Genomic DNA, 15,669 nt, shown 5'->3' with positions numbered 1-15,669 from the left:
ATGTTCGTTCCAACTCAGTGTTTACACTGTGGATTACTGGGATGAAGGTTTTGAAAAAAAATTATTGACCCTGAACTGATACGCATGTTCAGGGAAGAAGCAATCACTATTTAGAGAGCATGTGGGTCCAGAATGGGCCATGTTGCTTTCCCTGTGAAAAGTCCAGGCCAACTAGTGGCCAAGACAATTGATGATGTCCATTGAGACTTGTGGCCCAACTTCCACTCTGTTATAAGAGAGGGGGTATTAGGTGGCATGTGGTAAGCTCTCACCCTCACACGTCATGGGTTTGATGATGGGCACCCTGAGCTGTTTGTCTAGAGATATGTTTATACTGATGTAAAAGATGACCCATCCGATGCATTGTACATTTTGACAAAAAATATTATTTCCCTCTTTAGTCTCATGGTCGCCACTCTCATCAGTCTAATGAGCTAGACATTGGTTATAAAACTTACTGTTTGATCATGGTATATCTTAAAGGAACCAGTGAGCCTACCACTTCAAGTTTTTCTGACAAGTGAAAAATGACTCTTCCCTAATGGTCATTTGATACATATCATCCCAGAGCCTGAACAAGGAAACCATTCCCCTTAGCCTTCACCCAAGCACAAGGTCCTCAATGTCCCCACTGAAGAAGACATTCAAATGGGGAAATTACAGCTCCACTCTTCTGAATACACCTGTCATTAGATGAAACCACAGGGTAGCCATCCAAAGCTAAAATATTTTAAACGAGAATGAACCTGGGATATTTCAGGTGGGTTTTCCACAGGTGGATAATCACAAGACCTCACTCCCTTTAAGAGAGGGGAATCTGTCTCTGCAAATAGAGAGGCGAGATAAAGAAGAGAACTGTACCAAATAGAGACTGGTTTGTGGTGACTGAAAACTTGCATTCCAGCCCATTGTCAGCCAGGCCTTTGTCAAAGGTGTTCAGACCAGTGTTTTGATGCCAATTCAGTGAGACATCAACAGCCACAAACTTCATTTCCTAAATCCCGCAATAACAAGTCCAGATGTCCACCACCCAAGCAAATCCAGAAGACCTGATGATTAAGGTGTGGTCTGCTGTGGGAAACCTACTTCTTGCAAGAGGCTTCATGTGAATTTAGTAGAAAACATTTTATTCTCTGAGTCAAATTTGGACCATGTAAACCGCAGCACCATGAGGTTGTATGTGTTTCAACATCAATGGCTGACCATGAGTAGAGTAGGTGGAGGATTACCCGAATTGGAAGGTCTCTATTCCTAGAGAGGAATTCTTCCTGGACCACCACATGTAGTTTGGATGTGGTTAGTGTGGCAGAGGTAAATTTTTGGAAAAGACTTTGTCTGCTCTCCTGGCTGAGATATTTCTTCCAGGAAAACCCCATATTTTTTGGGAGCAGCAGGATTAGAGAGAGAGTGAAGAAGGGAGTTGGGGAGAAAAAGATAGAGAGAGAGTGAGACAATATTTTGATTCAAGCAACAGTTCAGGGCAAGATGTCAGAACCAAGCAGGTGTCTGTCATTCAGGTGGATGTCCGAAATCAGGAAAGAAACAGAACCCTTGTCAAAGAAACTTCAACCCTTCTTGGCATGAATATTGAAAAGTGGTCCTTACATTCACTGCTCTCCACTAGAAGATATGTGTTAGAGCCTCTGTTTTACAAGATTTTCTCTAAATTTTCTTGATGAGGGTATAAGGTTAAAGGACAGTAGGCATTTCTCCTAAGATGAAAGACCCCTTTCTATGTAAAGGGCTTCTCCTCTGTTTTGTTTTTTTTCCTTCCCTCTGAAAGTTCCAGGGCAACTTGTTGCCATGACAATATCCTGATGCCCATATAGCTTTGCAGGAAATCTGATACTCTGTGAGATGAGAAATGCATGTGGGGCATCATGGACAAAGTTATCACAATCAAACCACAATGGTAAAGGATATTTAATCAAAAGGGTGGTATATTATGAAAAAAATATTACCTCCATCATTAGACTCATAGCCACTCTCATCAGTCTCCCAAGATAGATATTGATTATACAGAAATGCTGGTTTACCATTTTATATCATAAAGGGACCCATAAGCCAACCACCTCAAATTTTTCCTACATGTGAAAAAAGACTAATGCTAATGGCCATTTCATACACATTATCCCAGAGCCCAAACACGGAATACATGGCCCTCTGCCTTCAAACAATAAAGAGGCTCTCAATGGCATCCATGAAGAAGACCTTCAAAAGGCAGAATTTACAGCTCCACTCTTCTACATGTACATGTTAATAGCTGAAATAACATGCTAGCCTTCCAAAGTAAAGAAATTTTAACTGAGATTGAAATCAGGATATATCAGCTGGTATTTTCACAGGTTTATTAGCACAAACCCTCTCTCTCTTTGGTTGCTGGCTGGTGTTGTGTTGATTAGGGCCTGTTCCAGGTTTTTCGTAGTGTCCGAAATTGTAAGGAAGGGAAGGAGTGTCTCTCGTTATACTCTGTGATCCCTGTGCTGAGATCTTCATGTGGAAGTTCATGAGCATTCCCTATTTGAGGAGAGCTGACTCTGTCCTGGCAAATCAATGGTATAGAAAAGAATAAGGTGTGTCCAATTTAGAGACTTGATTGGGGTGATAGAAAACATGCACTCCAGCCAATTTTCAGCCAGGTCTTGTTCAAGGGTGCTCAGACCGGTGTTTGGATGCCAATTCAGTGAGTCATGAAGAGTCACTGACTTCTTTTGCTAAATGCTCCAAGCATGATTCCAGATGTCCATCCCCAAGCAAATGCAGAACATGATTGTCAAGATATTGTCTGATGAATAAAAGGTAATACTTGCTAGATGCCTGATGTGAATTTGGTTGAAAATTTTTTGATCTTTGAGTCAAATTTGTGATCATGTAGATCACCATAAATATGTTGTGGTCAGCGTGTCACCTAGAATATCTGACAATTGGAAGAGTGGATTGAGGATGGACAGAGCTGGGATGTCTCTATACCTGCAGAGGAGTTCTTTTGGGAAAATTGTTTGTATTTTGGATGGGGGGTGAGAAGGCAGAGGAAAAATGTTGGGTAAATACTTGGATTGCTCTCCTGGGTGAGATATTGTATCCAGTATCACTTTAGGTAAAATTCAACATCAGTATTTGAGAGGGAGTAAATGAGGGACAAGCCACTAGAGAGAGAGAGAGAGAGAATATTATAAAGCAAGAGTCCCTGGCAAGTTTTCAGTGCCAAGCCATTGTCTGTGTTTCAGGTGGATATTTGAATTCAGGGAAGATGCAGCACTCTTGTCAAAGATTCTACATTCCTTCTTAGTGTGACTCTTGAAATGTGCCCTTACAATCACTGTTTACCACTGGAAGATAGGGGTTAGAGCCCATGTTTTGCAGCCATTTCCTCAAAAATGGCATGATATGTGGATCAGGAGAAATCAGTCCACATTTTCTCTGAGCTGAAAGAACACTCCCCATGTAAAGGGCTTCTCATGTATTTTCCTCGCTCTTTCCCTGTTTTCAATATCAAAGCAGTATTGAAACTGTGTCTTTTTCATTCACATATTTTCTTTCCAAATGAGAGTTTATAGTGTGGATTCCTGGAATGCAATTTTTGAAAAAAAAAAATTGAACCTGAACTGCCACTATGTTCATTGAAAGACGCATAATTTTGTAGAGAGTATCTGGGCCTATAATGGGCGGTGTTTCCATCTCTCTAAAATTTCCATGTCAACTGGATGCCTTCACAATGCATTGATGCCCATCAAGCCATGTGTCCCAACTCTGTGACATAACAGGTGCCTTTTAGGCAGCATGTGTAAAGCAGTCATCATCAACCATTTTGTGTTTGATGATGGGCACATTGAGCTGCTGTTCTGGATTTACAGTTATACTGATATAATGGCTGTTCCATCAGATGGGTGGCATATTTGGAAGAAAAATATTGTCTCAAACTTTATCCTCCTGGTCATCACTCTCATCAGTCTACCAAGATAGATTGATTAGACAGGCTTGCTTTTTGATCATGATATATATATAAAGGAACAAATAAGCTGAACACATCAAGTATTTTCCTATATGAGAAAAAATACTCATGCCTAATGGCCATTTGAAACACATCATTCCAGGGCACAACTACACATCATTCCAGGGCACAACTCGGGTAGACAAGACCCACAGCCTCAAGCAAGCGTGAAGCCCTCAATGTCACCCCTGAAGAAGACACTAAAAAGTGTGAAATTAGAGCTCCACTCTTCTGAATATACATGTAAATAGCTGAAACCATATGTTAGCAAACAAAAGCAAGGGATTTTAAATGAGAATGAACCCAGGATATTTCTGGTGGATTTTCCACATGTTGAAAAGCACAAGCCCACTCTCTCCTTGGATGCAGGCTGGTAGTGTGTTGACTAGGGCCAGTGCCAGTATGTTTGTGGTGTCCTAAATTGTAAGGAAGGGAAGGAGGGTCTCTATTTTGATCTTCCATGAACCCTGTGGTGGTATCTTCAAGTGGAGTGTCTTGAAGTTTTCCTCTTGGAGGAGAGGGGATTCTGCTGCTACAAATCATGGGTCTAGAGAATGATTAGTAGTGTCCCAAATAGAGACTGGATTTGTTTGACAGGAATTTTGCACTCAGGCCCATTGTCAGCCAGGCCATTTTCAAGGGTGCTCAAACAAGTGTTTGGATGCCAATTCAGTGAGACCCGAAGAGTCAAAACTTCTTTTCTAAATCCTCACAGCATGAGTTCAGATGTCCACCTGCCCAGCAAATACAAAATACCTGATCATCCAGGTTTGGTCTGCTGCAGGAAATCTAATTATTGCTAGAAAACTCAGGTGAAAGTGGTTGAAAATATCTTCATCTCTGAGTCAAATTAGGGACCACGTAGCCTGCAGTACACATGAGGTTGTCAGCGGGTCACTGAGAAGGGCTGACTATGGGAAGTGTGGGAGAGGATGGCCGGAGTTTGAATATCTAAATTCCTACAGAGGAGTTCTTTATGGTTAACTGCTTGTAGTTTGGAAGGGGGATCAGAACAGGGAAGTTAAATATTGTGTAAGACTTGGATGCTCCGCTGGCAGTGATATTTCATACAGGATCACACCAGGTATTATTGTAGCTGTGGGATTCGAGATAGAGTAAAGGAGAGAGAAGCAGAGAGAGAGAGTGAATAGAATGAAATTTTGATTCTATTCTATAAGCAACAGTACAGGTTGAGATGTCACGGCCAAGCATATGTCTGTGGATCAGGTGGATATCCATCATCAGGGAAGAAACAGCACTCCTGTCCCAGATTTTTCACTCTTTATTGCCATGACTCTTGTAATGTAGCCATTATGTTCACTGATCCCCACTGGAAGATAGAGGTTAGAGCCCATCTTTCACACCATTTTCCTATAAACTCTCACGATGTTGGGGTCAGATTGATAGAAGTCACTTTTCCTGAACTGAAAAGCCCCTTCTCATGTACAGGGCTTCTCATGTTGTGTTCTTCCTCACTCTTTGTTTTCAGTACCCAGGTTATTTGGAAAGCGGGTCTTTTTGATTTACATATATTCATTCCAAATCAGAGTATAATGTGGATTCCTGGGATGCAGTTTTTGAAAAATAAGGTTGACCCTGAACAGCCACACACGCTCAGGGAAAGAAACATAATTATGTAGATAACAGATGAACTCAGAATGGGAAGTATTGCCTTCCATTTTTAATTTCCATGCCAAATGTTTGCTATGGCAATGGCAGTAAGCATTGGAGCCTTGAGACCCAACTGCAATTCAGTGAGAGCAAAGGTACATGTTGGGTGGCATGTGGGAAGCTCTCAATCTCACACTTCGAAAGTTGGATGATGGGCAACCTGAGTTGTTGTTCTGAAGGTATATTGATACTGAGGTAAAAGATGATCCATCAGGTGGGAGGTACATTTTGACAAAAAATATCAACATCTTTAGCCTCATAGCCACCAACCTCATCAGGCTACTGAGATAAGCATCATTTAGACAGGCTTGCTGTTTGATCATGGCATATTTTAAATGGACTAGAGAGCCTACCACCTCAAGGATTTCCTACATATGAAAAAAGATTTGTTACTAATGGCCATTTTAAACACGTCATCCGACTGCACCAAGACAGGAAACATGACCCTCTGCTTTCAACTCTTGATATTACCCCTGAAAAAGACATTCCAAAGGGGGAAATTACAACTCCACTATTCTGAATGAACATGTCAATAGCTGAAACTACATGGTAGAATTTCAAATACAAAGAATACTAGAAGAGAATTAAACTGGGGTATTTCTTCTTGTATATCCAAAAGTTGATGTGCACAAGCCCTCTGTCCCTTAGTGTTCTTGTTGGTAGTTTGTTGACTAGGGCCAGTGCCAGGTTGCTAGTGGTGTCCACATTCGTATGGAAAGGAAAGAGGGTCTTCTAGGGATCATTTTGAGCCCTAGTGTGAGGTATTAAATTTGAGTGTACTAGGGGTTCCCCCTTTTATGAGAGAGATTTCTGTCCCTACAAATTGTGGGTCTAGATGAAGATGAATTGTGTCAAAATTATAGACTGGTGTTGGGTGATAGAAGTCTTGCACTGTGGCCAATTTTCAGCCAGGCCTTAGTCATGGTTGCTCAGACTGCTTTTGTGATTCATATTAAGTGAGACGTGTAGAGTTACAGACATCATTTTCGAAATCACCCAAACAATAGACCATATATCTACCTCCCCAGCGATTCTACAAACCCTGATCCTCCTGGTGTGATCTGCTGCAGGAATCCTGATATTTGTAGAGCCCATTTATGAATATATTTGAAAATATTTTGATATCAGTGTCAAATTTGGGATTCATGTAAACTGTATTTAATATGAGGTCGTCAACTGGTCACCACGAAGTGATTAGAATGAGAAGCTTTGGGTAAGATTGTCCTAATTGTAACGTCTCTACACCTACAGAGGAGCTCTTCTGGACAAAAAATTGTAATTTCGATGCAGAATTGGAAGATGGAGGGATAATATTGGGGATACACCTAGACTGCTCTCCTGGTAGAGATATTTTCTCAAGGATCATCCCAGAAAATCCTGGGGCGTCAGGATTCTTAGGAAGAAGTAGGGAAGTAGAGAGATAGTGAAAGAGAGCAAGAGTGACAAAAAGAGAGAGAGAGAGAAAGGATTTCTTGATTCAAGCCTGAGTCTAGGGCAAGAACTCAGTGCCTACTAGGTTGTTAGTTGTTCACGTGGATATCTGACTTCATGAAAGAAACAGCACTTTTTCTCAGATTCTTCACTCCTTATTAGCATGACTCATGAAATGTGGCCCTAAAATTCACTGCTCTCCTCCAGAAAATAATGGATAGAGCGCCTGTTTTGCACACTTTTCCTATAAAATTGCATGATGTGGGAATCTTGTAAAAGACAGGAGACATTTTCCCATATTAAGTGCTTCTCATGTTGTATTCCTCATCACTCGTTCCTTGTTTTCAATATCCAATCTATTTGGGAAGTCAATATTCTTGGCTTATACATTTTATTTTCCAACTGAGAATAATACTGTGTTATTCTGGGATGCAGTTTTTGAAAACGATTGACCCTGAACTGCCACAGAGTTCCAGGGAAACATCCACAATTATATAGAGGGAAGATGGGCCCAGATTGGGCAGATTTACCTTCCTTCAGGAAGTTAGAGGCCAACCAGCTTTCATGGCAATGTGATATATCCCATTGAGCATTTTGTCACAATTGCCACTCTACGAGATGAGTGTTGCATGTTGACAGATGTGGGAATCTCTCACTCTCAAACCTCAAGGGTTGAACGATGGGCAACCTGAGATGTTTTTCTGGAATTATGTTGATACCAAATTAAGCGTTGTTCCATTAGATTGGTGGTATATTTTAGAAAAAAAAATATATTACCTCTATCTTTATCCTCATTGAGATGACTCTCATCTGTCTACCAAGCTATATTTTTATTTTACAGTCTTGATATTTCATTATGGTATATCTTAAAGGGACTTCTGCACTGACTACCTCATGTCTTTTCCTAAAAGTGAAAAAATACTCATATCTAATGGCTGTTTTACACACTAAATCCCAGAGCACAAACTTGGAAAACATGCCCCATGGCATTCAGCCATGCACAAGGCACTCAATCTCTCCCCTGAAAAAACATTCCAAAGGGTGAAATTACAGCTCCACTCTTCTTAATGTACATTTAAGTAGCTGAATCAACATTCTTTCCATCCAAATCAAATGAATATTTACTGATAATGAAACAGTGATAATTCATGTTGGATTTCCATGGGTTGATGAACAAAAGCCCACCATATCTTTGGGTGATGCCTGGTGGTGTGTTTGACCAGGGGCAGTGCAATCTGTTTAGTAGTGTCCATATTTGTAATGATGGGAAGGAGTGTCTCTATGTTGAACCTCCATCAGCCCTGGGATGAGATCTTCAAGTTGAAAATTTTGAGGGTTCTCTCTTGTATTAGAGGTTTCTCTGTGCCTGCTAATAAACGGTCTAGAAAAAGATGTGGATTGTCCCATATATAGTCTTGTTTTAGGTGATAGAGACTTGTATTCTGGCCCATTGTCAGCCACGACTTTGTAAACGATGCTGAGACCAGTGTTTGAATGCAAATTCAGTGAGACATGAAGAGTCACAGACTTAATTTCCCAAATCCCCAAGCACTAGTCCAGATGTCCACCTCCACAGCAAATCAAAAAGACCTGATTGTCCAGGTGTGTTCTGCTGCAGGAAAGCTGATTATTGTTAGATCCCTCATGTGAATGTGGTTGAAAATATTTTGATCTCTGAGTCAAATTTGGGAGCCAAGTAGACTACAGTTCACATGTTGTGGTTAGCTGTTCACTGTGAGGGGCTGACAATGGAAAAGATGGGGGGAGGATGACCTGATGTGGAATGTCTATATTCCTACAGAGGAGTTCTTTCTGGACCACTGATAGTATTTTGGACTGGGGATCAGAATGGAGGGAAAATATTGGTTAAATCTTGGACTATAATCCTGGCTAAGAGATATTTTCCAGGAAAACCCCAGGAAATCTTTAGGCAGCAGGATTCATGAGAGAGAGAGAAGTAGAGAGAGACAGAGAGAGAGATAGAGAAAGGTGATTTTGATTCAAGCAGGAATCCAGAGCAAAATCTCAATGCTGAGCATGTATCAGTGTTCAGGTGGATATCCTACTTCACGGAAGATACATCACACTTGTCCAATATTCTTCAATTCTTATTGGCATGACTCTTGAAATGTGATCATAATGTTCACTGCTCTCTGCTAGAAGATAGGCATTAGACACCACTTTTGAACCCATTCCCTCTAAAATTGCATGATGTTTGAATCAGGATTAAGTAGAGCAGACATTTCCCCTGATCCAAATGCTGCTACACATGTAAAGGGCTTGTCATGATGTGTTCATCCTCACTTGTTCATTGTTATCAGAGCCCAGTCTATCTGGAAAGTGGGTACTTTTCACTCACATATATTCTTTTCCAAATGAGAGTAATACTCTGTTGTTCTGTGATGCAGATTTTGAAATAAACTTTTGTCCCTTCACCACCACACATGTCCAGGGAAACAGCCACAATAATATACAGAACAAGTGAGGGCAGAGTGGGAAGACTGGACTTCATGCTGAATATTCCAGGCCAACTGGTTACCATGGCAATATCATTTTAACTATGGATCCTTGGGACACTAGTGCCACTCTGTGAGATGAGAGGTGTGTGTGCAGCAGAATGTGGGAACTCTCCCCCTCACACAAATAGGGTTTGACAATGGGCACCCTGAGATATTTTTCTGGAGGTATGTTGATACTGATGTGAAGGATGACCCATCAGATTGGTGGTACAACTTGACAAACAGTATTACTTCCAACTTTATCCTCATGGCCACCACTCTCATCACTCTCCAGAGCTAGACAACAGTTATACAGGATTGAGTTTGATCACAGTATATCTTAAAGGGACAAGTGAGATGAAAACCTCAAGCCTTTTCCTACATGTTAAAAAAGACTAGTGCTTAATAGCCGTTTTAAATATATCATGACAGAAAACAAACAGGGAACATATTCCTCTGTGACTTCAACAAAGCACGAGACACTAGATGTCTCCCCTGATGCCAAAATTTTAAAGGGGAAATTACAGCCTCACGCTTCTGAATGTCCAAGTCAATAAATGAAATCATATACTAGAGCCCAAAGGCAAATGAATGTTACCAGAGAATGAAGCTGAGATATTTCTGTTTTGATATCCACCAGTTAATGTCCACAAGCCCTCTCTCCCTTTGGGTGATGGTTTGTAGTGTGGTGACCAGAGCCAGGGCCAGAACATCAATTGTGTCCCCATTAGTAATAAAATGAAGCACTCCTGAACTCTGTATGCCCTGGCATGAGGTCTTGCTGTTGAGAGTCATGAGGAATTCATCTTGGAGAAGGGGGACTCTGTCTCTCTCAATCAAGTGTCAATTGAAGGATGAGGAGTTCCCAAATAATGTATTATTTGGGTTTGGGTCTCAGAATTCTTGCACACTGACCCATTGTCAGTCAGGTCTTTGTTAAGTTGCTCAGACTGGTGTTTGAATGTCAATTCCATTAGACATGAAGCATAACAGCCTTCATTTCCTAATTCCCCCAAGCACTAGTCAAAATGCCGACCTCCCCAGCAAATCAACAAGCCCACATCGTCCAGATGTGGTCTTCTGAAGGAAAACTGATTCTTGCTAGTGCTATCATGTGAATGTGTTTGAAAATATTTTGATTTCTGAGTCAAATTTGGGAATCAGTATACCACAGATAACATGAGGTGGTCAATGCATCACCATGAAAATATGACAATGAGAATAGTGTGTGGTGGATGGCATGAGTTGGAATGTCACTATTCCTACAAAGGTTCTGTTTCTGGGCACAATTTTATTTTGGACTGTGGATGGGAAGAAGGTAGGTAAAGGTTTGGTAAATACTTGGACTGCTATCCTGGCTGAGATATATTCTCCAGTATCCTTCCAGGAAATCTTGAGGCAGCAGGATTTGAAAGATAGTGAGAGAGAATTAGAGAGAATGAGACATGATAGATGATAGATAGATAGATGATAGATAGATAGATAGATAGATAGATAGATAGATAGATAGATAGATGATAGATAGATAAGCAGAGAGATGGAGAGAGAGAAGGAGAGAGGGAGAGAAAGGAGTTTTAATTCAAGCTGGGGTCCAGGGAAGGTCTCAGCTCCGAGCAGGTGTCAGTGGTTCATGGGGTTATGGTATTTAATGGAAGAAACAGCATATTTGTGCCAGTTTCTTCACACCTTATGGGCATGAATCTTGAAATGTGGCCCCAATATTCACTGCTGACCACTGGAAGATAGAGTTTAGAGTCCTCATTTGGCACCTATTTCCTCTAAAATGTCATGATGTGGGGATCAGGCTAGAGGAGATTAGATATTTACCCCAAGCAAAAAACTTATGACACTTTTATTGTTTTCTTCCTCACTCTCCTTATTTCATGATATATTCTATTTGGGAAATGGGTTTATTTCACTCACATATATTGTTTTTCAAACAGAGTAATACTGTGTGTTTCTGGGATGCAGTTTTTATAATAAAATGTTGACCCTGAACTGCCACACATTTCCATATGGAGAGCAGGTGGGCCCAGAGTAGGCAGAGTTGCCTTCCCTATGAAAATCCAGGCAAACATGTTGCCCATGGAGCATTTCAACCCAACTGCCCCTCTGTGAGATGAAAAGTGCATGTTGGGCCCAGGAGGGAGTTTTCACCCTCATGCCTTGAGTGTTGGATGATGGGAAACCTGATCTGTTGTTCAGGAGGAATGTTGACATTGATCTAAAGGCTGTTCCATCAGATGGGTTGTATATTTGACCAAAAATATTACCTCCATCTTAATCATGGCCACCACTTTCATCAGTCTCTCGAGCTAGATATCTACTATACAGACTTGCTGTTTGATCCTGGTATAACTTAAAAGGACCAGTGATGGGACATCTTCAAGTCTCTTCATAAGTGTGAAAAAGATTCATAACTAATGTCCATGTTATGCATGCAATCCTTGAGCTGAAACACATAAATCATGGACTGCCACCTTCAACAAATCATAAGGCACTTGATATATCCCCAAAAGTAGACATTCACAAGGGGGAAATTAAAATATCACTCTTTTAAATGTACATGTCAGTAGCTGAAACCACATGCTATTAGTATAAAGGCAAAGGTTTAATAACAAAGCATGACACATGGATATTTCATGTTGGATATCCACCGGTTAATATCTTGGATTCTGGTTTGCAGTGTGGTGAGCAGGGCTAGTGCCAACATCTCAGCAGTGTCCACATTTGTATGAAAGGGAAGGAAGGTCTCTCTGCTGAAGTCATTTGAGTCCATGTGTGAAGTCTTCCAGTTGTGCGTCTTGAGGGTTCCCTATTTGAGGATATGGGACTAAAGAAGAATTAGTTTTTCCCAGAATAGTCTTGGTTTGGGTGACCTTGGCTAAGATTACTCAGACCGATTTCTGATGCAATTTCAGAAAGACATGAAGTGTCACAGACATCAATTCCTAAATCCTCTATGCACTATACTGCTTGTCCACCTCCTCAGCAAATCCAGAAACTCTAATATTCCTTACGTGGTCTGCTACAGGAAAACTGATTCTTGATAGAAACCTCATGTGAATGTGTTTGAAAATGTTTTGATCTCTGAGTACAAATTTGAGCCAATTGGAATGAAGTAAACAAGAGGTTGTCAGGGTATCCCAGTGAAAGTGTGATTATTTGCTGACTAGGGGGAAATATGGCCCAAGCTGCAATGTCTCTATTCCTACAGAAGTGCTCTTTCTGGTGAACTGATAGTATTTTGGATGTGGGATCAAAAGACAGATGGAAAATATTGGGTAAAGACTTGAATGGCTCTCCTGGCTGTAATAATTTTTCCAGGAACAACAGAGGAAATATTGTAGCAGTACTACTCTAGTGAAAGTGATAGAAAAATACAGAGAGATAGAGAGGGGGAGAGAGAGAGTGAGAGAGAAAAGATATTTTGATTCAAGTAAAATTCCTGGGCAAGATCTCAGCACTGTGGATGTGCCAGTGGTTCAGGTGGATATCCAACTTCAGAGAAGAAGCAGTACACTTGTCCAAGATATTTCATTCATTATTTGTGAGACTATTGAAATGTGGACCTAAAATACACAGCTCTACACTGGACGATAGAGGATAGAGCCCCTTTTGGCACCAAAAAGCCACTTCTCCTATAAAGTGTTACTAATGTTGGGTATCTCCTCACATTTTACTAGGTGTCAGGATCCAGTGTCTATGTGAAGTGTGTCTTTTTCCCTAACATACATTCTTTCAAACTGGCGGAATAATGTGTGGCTCTGGGATGCATATTTTAAATGAAACGTGGACCCTGAACAGCCAAACACTTCCAGGGAAACAGCCACAATTCTATAGAAAGTAGGATGGCCTATATTTTGAGGAATTGCCTTTCTTCTGAATGTTCCAGACCAACTGGTTGCCATAGGAATGGAATATACCCATTGAGTGTTGTTTCACATCTGCCAACTTTTGAGATGAGAGGTGCATGTTGGGCAGCACGAGGGAAGATTTAACCCTAACACCTTGAGGGTTGGACGATGGGCAACCTGAGTTTTGGTCTAGAGGTATGTTGATACAGATCTAAAGGCTGTTCCATCAAATGGATCATATATTTGGATGAAAAAATATATGACCACCACTCTCATCAGTCTAGTGAACTAGAAATTGATTATACAGTCTTGCAGGTTGATCATGGTGTATCTTAAAGGAAGCACTGAGCAGGCCACCTCAAATCTTTTCCTAAATGTGAAAAAAATACTAGTGTACTACAGCTGTAATTAACAGGTCATGCCAGAGTATAAACATGGAAAACATGCCCCTCTGCCTTCACCAAGCATGAGGCTCTCAATATCACCCCTGATAAAGACATTCCAAAGAGGGAATTTAGTGCTCCACTCTTCTGAATGTATATGTAAACAGCTGAAAGCACAGGTTAGCAGTTGAAAACCAAAGGAATTTTAAACAGAGAATGGAACCTGGATATTTTAGGTGGTATATCCTTGGGTTGATTAGCACAAGCCCCCTTTTGCATTGGTTGCTGGCTGGTAGTTTGGTGAACAGGTCCAGTTCCAAATTGTCATTGGTGTCCACATTTGTAAGAAAGGAGGTTCTCTCTGGTGAAGTTCTGTGAGCCCTGTTGTGAAGTCTTCATTTTGACGGTCCTCAGAGTTCCCTCTTGGAGGAGAGGAGGCTCTGTCCCTGCAAGTCCTGGGTATAAAGTTGGATGAGTTTTTCCCATAATAGACTGGATTTGGGTGACAGAAGACTTGAACTCTGGCCCATTGTCTTCCTGGCCTTGGTCAAGATTCTTCAGACTGGTGTTCCGATGCAAATTTAGTGAGACATTTAGAGATAAAGACCTCAATTCCTAAATCCACCATGCACTACATCTCTTCTCCACCACCCAATGAATCCACAAGCACCATTATTCATTGTATTCTGCTTCATGAAACCGGGTTCCTCATAAAGCCCTCATGTGAATGTTTGAACAGGTTTGGGGATCACTGAGTCAAAATTTGAGCCAATTAGAATGCAGTCCACAGAGATTGTTAGAGGGTCCCAGTGAAGGATGGATAACTGTCGACTGGGTGAGGATAACCCGTGTTGGAATATCTATATTCTGAAAGAAGGGCTTTTTCTGGAATACTGTCTGTATTTTGGTTCGGGGATCATAACACAGAGGGAATATATTGGGTAAAACTTGGATGGCTCTCCTGGTTGAGACAATTTTTCCACAATAAAATGTAGAAATATTGTGGCAGTACTATTCTAGTTAAATTAATAGAAGGAGAAAGAGAGAGAGAGGGAGATAAAGGAGGGTTTTATTGAAGCAAGAGTCCAGGGCAAGATCTCATCACTGAGGAGGTGTCAGTGTTCCATGAGGATATCTGAATTCAGGGAAGAAACATCACTCTTTTCCAAGTTATTTCACTCATTATTGGTGAGACTCTTTAAATGTGGCCCTAAAATTCTCTTCTCTCCACTGGAAGAAAGGGGTTATAAATCCAGATTGACACCATTTTCCCCTAAAATTACATGAGGTGGAGATCAGGCTAAAGGACAGTAGATATTTCCCCTGAGAGAATAAGCAACTTCTGATTTAAAATGATTCCCATGTGTTCCTCCTAACTCTCTACTAGGTTTCAGGATCCACTATATGTCTAGTCTTTGTCACTCACATATATACTTTTCAAATTGAGAGTAATATGCTGTGTTTCTGGGAAGCAGATTTTAAATAAAATGTTGACCCTTAACTGCCAAACATATCCAGGGATTCAGCCACAATTCTATGGAGAGCAGGTATAATTGCCCTCCCTCTGAAATTTCCAGGCCAACTGGGTGCCATGGCAATGGGATGATTCCCATTGACCCTTGTGCCAGAACTTCCACTCTGTGAGATGAGAGGTGCATGTTGGGCAGCAGGTGGGAAGAACTCATCCTCACACCTCAAGGGTTGGATGATGGGAAACCTGAGCTGTTGGTCTCGAGATATTTTTATACTGACCTAAAGGCTGTGCATCAGATGGATGGTATATTCAGATGAAAAATATCATCTCCATCTTTACACACATAGCAACCAATCTCATTATT

Source organism: Sus scrofa, chromosome Y (genome assembly GCF_054392235.1).
Source record: "Sus scrofa isolate SSC_HxYL_T2T_F1_AM1 chromosome Y, Sscrofa_HxYL_maternal_Yorkshire_Landrace_v2.0, whole genome shotgun sequence".
Classification (NCBI taxonomy): Eukaryota; Metazoa; Chordata; class Mammalia; order Artiodactyla; family Suidae; genus Sus; species Sus scrofa.
Note: the sequence above shows the minus strand (reverse complement) of the source record.